At 45.7% G+C, this 8559-nt stretch overlaps 1 protein-coding gene across 1 annotated transcript in view; it reads right to left on the reverse strand.

Moving 5' to 3' along the window:
• Nucleotides 1-1854, reverse strand: part of EVA1C (eva-1 homolog C) — a 31013-nt gene extending 29159 nt beyond the window's left edge. Inside the window, exon 1 of the mRNA XM_018077008.2 lies at nucleotides 1797-1854. The gene's annotated coding sequence lies outside the window, so the exon portion shown is untranslated. The remainder of the gene's footprint in view (nucleotides 1-1796) is intronic.
• Nucleotides 1855-8559: the final 6705 nt, after the last annotated feature.

Raw genomic sequence — 8559 nt, forward strand, 5'->3', positions numbered from 1 at the left:
AAACAGCTTGGGGATGGCACTGCAGGGTGTCATCTCACCTCTGGCAGCTCCTGGTCCACAGCACCTCCTTCTGAAGCAGCTAAAAACTTCTCCATATGCTCTGGATACCTTTTTTAAAAAAAGTTCCAGTAACATTTTGATCTTTTCTGTCATTCTGGGTTAGATCTCCATGTTAAAAGTAAAATGTGAGCAGAATGTGTTCAGGCCTGGGAACTTACCAGTCTGGAAAGAATTCTGGAATCTGATTTTCTTTACTATATCTTATTTGCTGAAATGTCTGCATGACATCTCTCTGGGGTGAGCCAGAATTTTTTTCTCTGGTCATTCTACCTATTTGGAAAGTTCAGTGCACAATGAATACTGAATACAGCTGTACTTCTGAAATGTATCTTGGATAACCTTATCTAAATAACTTCATTTGAAAAGTGAATGGACTTTTGTGAGGGGAACTGTCCTAGATAAAGGGATATTTTTTAACTCAGCAGCTATTTGAAAGGGAGAATTTGAACATTTATTTTATGTTCTTGTGGAGAACCACCATGTGCTTCCAAAACTAACATCTACAAATCAGCAAAGAAAAACACCAAAGAATGAGACAGCAAGAATTTAAAAGCCTTTTACATGTGAAAGGAATCTAATACAAGAAATGTAACTTATCAAGGATGTAACTCTGGTCTTTATATTCAGTGGCTGCTTGCTTAGAAATGTTCAGGCTTATGGTGCTGGACACAATAATAAAATGACAAACTGTATTTTCCTATTGCAGAGAAAATAGTTTTTACAGAACCCTCACCAGCATTTTGAACTGTAATAACACGAACTATATTAATATGCACAACAACAAATTTTGGCTGTTAAATATATACTAACTTTTTTACGGTGCACTCAACTGGCTTTTGGGAAGTTCTGCTCTGTTCACTAAGGGTAAGATTTGCTTTCTGCCCGAGAGGCAGTTCCTTAAGCTTCCAACTTCCAGGAATATGCTGTGCTCACATATAGAAAGGAGACAAACAGCTCTTCTAAATAACTTTCTAACAGCAGTGGGATGGCCTGGAGCACTAGGAAAGGTACAAGAGTGCGGTTTTGTCAAACAAAAACCAGAGATTGCTTCTTTGTCCCAGTGGGAATAAATTTCCCCAGTTTCTGCAGTCATTTCAATTTGCACTGATGCAGCAGCCTCGCAGGGGTCACGGCTGGGATTTCTGGGTGACAACTGGTGCCTCTACTCCCTGGCAAGGGACTCCTCTCATCGTGGCGCTACGAGGCTTCTCCCCCAGCAGAGAGAAGTGCAGCACTTGTTCGCTATCGGAGTTCAGGACGGCTCCCTCAGGGCCCGACTTCAAGTCTCCAGGAGAAAGTGGGAACCTTTCCAGGGACTTCCACGCACTTTTCGTCAGGCCCTGGCCGATCCACGCGCAGCGTTCCCACGGCGCAGCGACAGCTCAGCTCCCCGCGTCCCTTCCCACCTGGACCCCCTGGAAGCCCTAAACCCTCTCCTGCACCCTGCCCTCCTTCACAGCACATCCGACCCACGCTCTCCCCGGGGTGCAGGCCCGGGACACGGCCCGAGAGAAGGAATACGGAGCACGGAGCCCGCCGGGAATACGCAGCTCCTGGCGCCGCTCCGGGCGGGGGACGCGGATCCAGCGCCCTGTCCGGATGGTGGGGTACGGCGGGACGCCTCGGTGCATGCGGGGGCTGGCAGCCCTTTGCCAGCCCCCTGCCCGGGGTGCCCGACCCCCGCCCAGCCCCTCGGCGCCCCGCAGCCCCGCAGCGCCGGTCGGTGCCCCCCGTACCTGAGAAGTCGGCGAGCGCCGCGACCTCCGCCCGCACACGAGGACCAGGCAGAGAGGAGGCGGAGGAGCCGCCCGGGCTGCTACCTGAGCGCGGCGTGGCAGCTGCCCCGCACCCCCGTACCTTCATGGTGCGGTGAGCGGAGCGGGCGGGCGGGGGGGGGCAGCCCCGCCGCACACTCACATGGCGGGGGCACGGTCCTGCCTGGCGGCGCGGCCCCCGGACCCGCCGGGCGCCCTCGGGGCTGCCCGCCGACCGCGGGAGGAGAGGAGAAGGAGGAGGAGAGGAGGATGGCGAGGCGGAGCGGCCCTGCCCGCGGGGAGCGGGTCCGGCGGGACGCGGGGGCGGCGGGGAAGGACGCGGGATCCCGGCGGTGCCGCGCCTGGCACTGCCCTGGGCGCGCATCGTGCGGCCGGGCTGACTCAGACCCGGGCACCTCGCCCGCCCTCTCCCGGCTCTCCCCACCCCTCTCCGGCAGTTCGCGTCCCGGCCCTCCCTCCTGGCCCAGCGCTCTATTTCGCCTTCTCCCTCCCCCCCCCCCCTCCCATTCGTGGCCGGCAATGGCTGGACGACTGTCACAGATTTACACACACAGCCCGACTCGTGATATTTCCCTGCTTGTATTTTTCCCAAGACAGGTGCAAGGTGCTCCCCGTCACTCCCTGTGTCCCGCAGCGCACCTTCCCTGCTTCAGACCTCGTCTCCCCTCATGCCAGACCCTGCCAGGTTTGATGCTCCAGCCCAGCTCCCGCCCTTACACCTTGGCTCACCTGTCTCCGGGGGAACCCAGCTGATAACTGTGCCTTGCAGGATCTCTGGACGAGGGATTTCAGTGAGCAAACAGCCACTGCCTCTTCCATGTTGCAAAAGAACTTCCCCTTTCTCAGTTTCCTCACGTTGTTGCCTGACACCACCTTAGCCAGTAGCTTTACGACTTGAGTTGTTCAGCGTAGCTGACTTCTAAGTGTGTAGGCTTGGCTTAAAGTTTTCACTGCAAAGTGAGAAAACATCTTGAAATTACTTTGAGAGAGTTCAAGTTGTTCCCTGAAATCTTCTGTGAGAGTGAAAAGTAAACCAGTGGGAAGTTCAAACAAATTGTCATGACAACCTGCTAAGCCACCTTCAAATATAATTTGGAGCTCCTTTTAAAGGTATGAGAGACTAAAGGGAATAAATCAGGACACTCATTTCCCAGTTCCTGTAAGAGCTGCCCTCGGAAAGGGGAGCCTAGAACCAGCACTGGAAATGGGTCATGAAAGCATCCTCTGCCCTGGGGCTGTGGTGGGGTATAAAACTAGTAGACAAGAACACTCAGCTGTTTACATCCTGCCATGCATGTTCACACACCTTTCTTCTGAAAAAAAAACAAAAAAAATGAGTGAGTGGGTGAGAGATGATGGAACCAAACTAATTCTGTTAAATCCGTTCCTCTCCTCCTGTTCCAACTGAAGTTGGATCACATCCAGATTTGAATTTCCAAACTGGCACCTCTTTCTGGAGGTTACACTGAACTTTGACCAACTTGATCTTCATGTTTGAATCTGAATCCACTTTTGTTCCTCACCCTCTACCTCTTCAAACACAGAAAAACAACTGGGTAACACAGTTATGCTTCCTTGGGCAGATAAAAGCAAACCAGGTTTCACATGAACCTGTCTGAGGTCAGGGACATTCCATCAAGCTTTACTGAACTCAGATAAATGGGATCAAAGGTGCAAAAATAACGGCATAAAACGGCTCTGAAGCATCTGCAACTGCAAACACAGATGGGAAGAGGGAACAGTAGCTCTGCCAGGTGAAGCTTTTCCTCCTGGCTGCTTCAGATAAGGACAGTGTTTGCCTCTGAACTGAACCCGTTACCCTCTGCCTTCCAACTGTGGTATTGGAAGGAGACTTGCAGGAGCCTCCAGCTACTCCTCTCATGTTGCCCCTTGGTCTTTTCATACCTGGTCATTCAACCTGACGCTTCCTGTGCTTGCTGTCTCAGGTCAGTCCCATCGAAGGCAGAAATGAACGCCAGCAGAATAACTAGCACAGATTTTTACCCCACTGAAGAAAGCATTGGGGGGCCATACCTGGAGATTCTAGAAAGGTGTTTAGATGATTAGGGTGAACTTATCTGTCTACCCCAACTTCCTACTTGCCATAACTTCATGTCTACCATAATTTCAGGTTCTCTGGAATGTAGATGTCAACGATGGCAACTCAGTCCACTGTGAGTGACTCTGAGTACACAATGGATCTGTGAAAAGTACACAATCAATGCAGAAGAATATATAAAACGTCAAAAATCACTGGGAAATATCCTATACTCCTGCTTGAAAGGCTTTAGATCCATCAGGACTGTTGCCTAATGAAAACTTGTGAATCTTCTCTTCCCACTGAATTGCTTCTTCTAGCCCGGTGGTGCTATAAGGAAAGGACCATCCCATGGTGCAGGAATGAGCCTGGTATGCTTTTGGCACTGTGCAGGTATAACCCAAAGGCAAAGGCAGTTTCCAAGTGGAATGATTGAACTGGGAGAGGTTCAAAATGTAGGTAACCTCCAGGGAAGTGAAGCAGTGAGGGTTGAATAACAACACAAGAGGCAGTTGAGTGCTCCTGTGTGTAGATATCTGCCTTTCAGGGAAGCCTTCCTGTGGAGGAAAGCAACTTATGGACACTGTGGCTGACAGGAATTGAAGCTTTCAGTAAAATGGCATTGACATTTATATATATATATATGTATATGTATGTGTATATGTATCTATATCTATACATATATATCTCCCTCTGAATGGGGGCTACTTTGCTATTCGACATGAACCTAAAGTCTGTAATAATTTTGGTAATTCCTGCTATTCCCTGCTATGGGTAGTGCTTAAATAGTAAACTTAGAGATGGCCATGTAAAACACAAAGCAGGAAGGGAGAAAGTATTTATCCTGATGTGCAGAATGTCTCTCTGCCATAGCCTTGAAAGCACCTTTACAAGCTGGCAGTGCTCAGTAGTTGGAAGACAATATAACTAATCCAGACATGTTCAGCATGTAGAATCTCTCAGCCTTGGCATTTCTTCATTAGCAACAGGAGTTAGATTCCGTTTTTTTTTTTTCCCCCAAAGAAAAAAATCATATGAAAGTCCTTAAGTTAGAATCCAGGCTAAGATAACATGTCTGCTTCACAGAGTTTCTCTCTTTTGAACTTGGGCCGAAAAGAAACCATTTCACAGTGTCAAAAATGCAGGAATTGTGTTTGTTGCATGAAAGCTTTGCAAGAGCAAAGCCAAAATCTGAGCACTTAATTCCCCCCGCCCCATACTATTCATTTTTCCCTGAACTTCAGCCAAACTTCCAATTTGAAACTCATATCATGGCTTAGTGTATGGAAATTCCAATAAAATGAGTGCTGTCAGTTAGGAAGTAAACAATGTGAAATAATAAAAGTTAGAGTTAGTTGGACTAAAATTTTCTATTAGAGAAAAAAAATCACAAGATCTATAGCACAGTAACAAAAGTTGTCAGAATTATATAATCAAAGAAATACTTTTACACACACACACATATACATATATATACTTCTCCCCATTATACCTCCTACTGCTTTTTCTTCTCCTTTTCTCCCCAATATTTTCTGGGGGAGATGACATAAGTAATTTTCAGTCTCTTCTCCCAGAATAAAGTTTGCAAGAAGCTCACTAATCTTCTCTTTGGCTTTTGTGGGTAAACAAAAAAAATAAAATCTAAGTACAGAATCCCAGGATTTTCCCACATTTTTAAACATTTTATATTCCAGCATTCTGACACAGACAGAATCTACAGGACAGTTGAAACTGCTCTGTTTCTATGGAAATCAGTGTCAGACCAGTTAAAACAAAGCACATGCTTTACAATAATCACTAAATAGCAATTATTTAAAATAACATAGCACATTTTTCACAATTCAACCTCTATTTCTATGGATACAAGAATGAAAATAGTGGTAGAGAGGCCTCTCGTATTTTTTCTAATTCTAAATGGGTTTTGGATGCTGTAAGTTCTCACAGGGTGCTACAGATTTTAACTTCTAACAAGATGTTCAAGTGTGCAGTAATTTGAACTTGAGAGGACCAATTCTGTAAGCCACAGTGAGGAAACATTCTCATGCATCCAAGTAGAAGTTTGAGTGAATGCAGAGTACAGTACTTCAATCAGCAAGTTTAGAAGGAGGGGAAATATTTGCTGTTTTCTGCCATTTTTTGACTTGCTTCAGAGAGAGCAAAGTTAGCTAACAAGTACTGAGTTTTGTGGCCATGAGCTGCTTCTTGGCCAAACTAACACTGACATCATAGAGACCCCAACCACTTCACAAAAAAGAAGTAAGATGTAACCCACGAAGCTTTTAAAACCAATCCCCTCATGTTTCATTCTGAATGAAATCTCACTCCAGTTTCCTCACCACACACAGCACAAAGGTCCCTGCTCCTCATCCTCCTGAACGCTGCCAGTTGTGCTGGCACTTCTCCTGTACACAGATTATTTTTCTAGCAGTGCACCTGGCACTTGTATAGACACGAAGTAAGAGGCATGTCCCATCTCACAGAGCTTACCTCTGGAAACAAGAGAAAACAAGACCTAAGGTGGCGGAAGAAGAAATATACAAAAAAAAAAGTCCTGGCTTTGTTGCTCGTGCCCTCTTAAAGGAATCTCTCATCACTTCCGGATATGACTCTTACCCAAAAAGGCTTTGTGTCTTGCTTCTCAGCTTAGGAAGGACATCAGGACAGAGTTGCTGAGTGGACCACAGTCTTGGAAATCAGTCTGTTTGTTTAAGTGCCTTATTATGGATTTATGAGCCTGCCTTTGACTGGTTGTTGTCACTGTTTCCCCTTGAATATGTATTAAAGCTAAGATTTTCCAAAATGACTAATGATTGTGTGCTTGACATTTAAGACAGCAGCTTTTTAAAGCCACAGAATCAATGTCAAAGCACTGAAAAAGTGGTGGCTTTTCCAGGAGCCTTGAAAAAGTCAGGACTCAAGGTCTCTCAAGTTAGGTATGCAAAGGCATGGAAAACTGGTAGTATTTCAGAAATGAATATGATTATATGTTCATCTGGCAAAAATCACAGAAGTATACTTCAATTTACTGAAAACTGGGCAGCTCAGGAGTTACAACTTGACTCATCCACTGCTTACATCTGTTGAACGTGTAGGCACAATAGAGCAGATGAACTTTGTCTGAGACTGATGTCTCAGTCTTGGTCTCCACGAATGCAGCTTGCTGAAAAACAGATTTGGAGGAGGAAAATTGTCATAGATATAATAGAAAAAGAGAAAGAAAAGGATATAGGTTTCCAAATGCACAACGGCAGAACATGTAAGTGACCTATCTTGAAGTAAAACCAACAGTGAAACCAACCCTCCCCATCCTAATTAAAGCCTCTAACAGCTACTGAGGCAGTGAGGGGAGAGAATAATTGAGCTTCAAGTTGAAACTAAAATAATTTTCACTAGCTTTTTGCAGTATTTTTTTATAGTAGATCTCCTATGAAAGATGGTGTGATGGTAGCTATCAGGTTTGTGAGTCTGACAGCTAGGACTTTTACCTTGAAAATCTCAATATAGCTACTTCAAGCCTTTGGAAAGCTATGCTAAATCAAGGGTTTTTTTTTCAGTTCTATGAGCTCCAGTGTTCCTTTTCATCTCCTCAAAACCAAAGAAGCTCCCTCCTGAAAATGTTATATACTTTCCAGATTATATGCCTCCCAATTTTTGGAATTGCAAATGTGCTTGTATATCTGCTTACCTTCAATTAAGTTTCAAGAAAACTGTAAGGTTAAAACCAAGGACTCCCATCATGAAGAACAACCCACTAATAATGTTATATGGAAGAACTGAACATTCTGTGCCTTTACGCAGAATGTGCTATACTATGGTGAATTCCAAAGATGGCACTGCCATCTTAACAAGCAGAAAAATAGTTTGAATGTATTGAATTTAAGTATTTCTGGCAATAGGAATTACTGGCACAGCATGATGTACCTCGCAGCTTTCTAGCCAAGTTACTTTGAAAAAGCCCTTTTACCTAATATCTAGCAATTCATATTTTCGCATTTCCTTTTTTTCCCTCCAGTCTCACGTACTCCTTTTATTTAACCCTTTTGTGCCCTCTAACTTCACCTTCATACTCCACCACCTGTTCTCAAAATATCGCAGCATCCTCCATCAACATGAAAGCATTTGTTACTCCTAAACCTTACAGCATCTGCGAATGTTGCCCTCTTCTGGATCACGGTGGTTTTTTTACAGTATTTTACTCGGAACAAAAAAAAAAACATTGATCTACATAGCTGGTCTACTCTGGCCTCCAATCGGGAGGCCTGGAGGCACACCATCTATAATGCTGCCGTTTCCTTTGAGAACGCACGCAGGATCACCCTCGAGGAGAAAAGACAACGCAGAAAGAATCGTGACACCCAAGGAGTCTTTCTGCTGTGCCTTTTGCAATCGGATATGTCTGTCTCGTATTGGCCTCATAAGCCACCAGTGTGCTTGTAACAAACGCAGATAGAGCCCTTCCCAAATCTTGGTTCGCGAAGCCCAGCCATGATTACTCGGAACAACCTGGTCTAGTGGAAGGCGTCCCTGCCCACGGCAGGGGGGTGGAACTGGATGAGCTTTAAGGTCCCTCCCTACCCAGACCACTCCACGATAACTATTTTTAACTCTTTTTGCCACCTCGGGCACTGACTGTTCTGACAGTCCCTGCCCAAAGAGGCTCGGCCGCGCCGGGCGACAACACACGCC

Source organism: Manacus vitellinus, unplaced genomic scaffold (assembly GCF_001715985.3).
Source record: "Manacus vitellinus isolate BGI_N305 unplaced genomic scaffold, ASM171598v3 scaffold_34_pilon, whole genome shotgun sequence".
Lineage (NCBI taxonomy): Eukaryota > Metazoa > Chordata > Aves > Passeriformes > Pipridae > Manacus > Manacus vitellinus.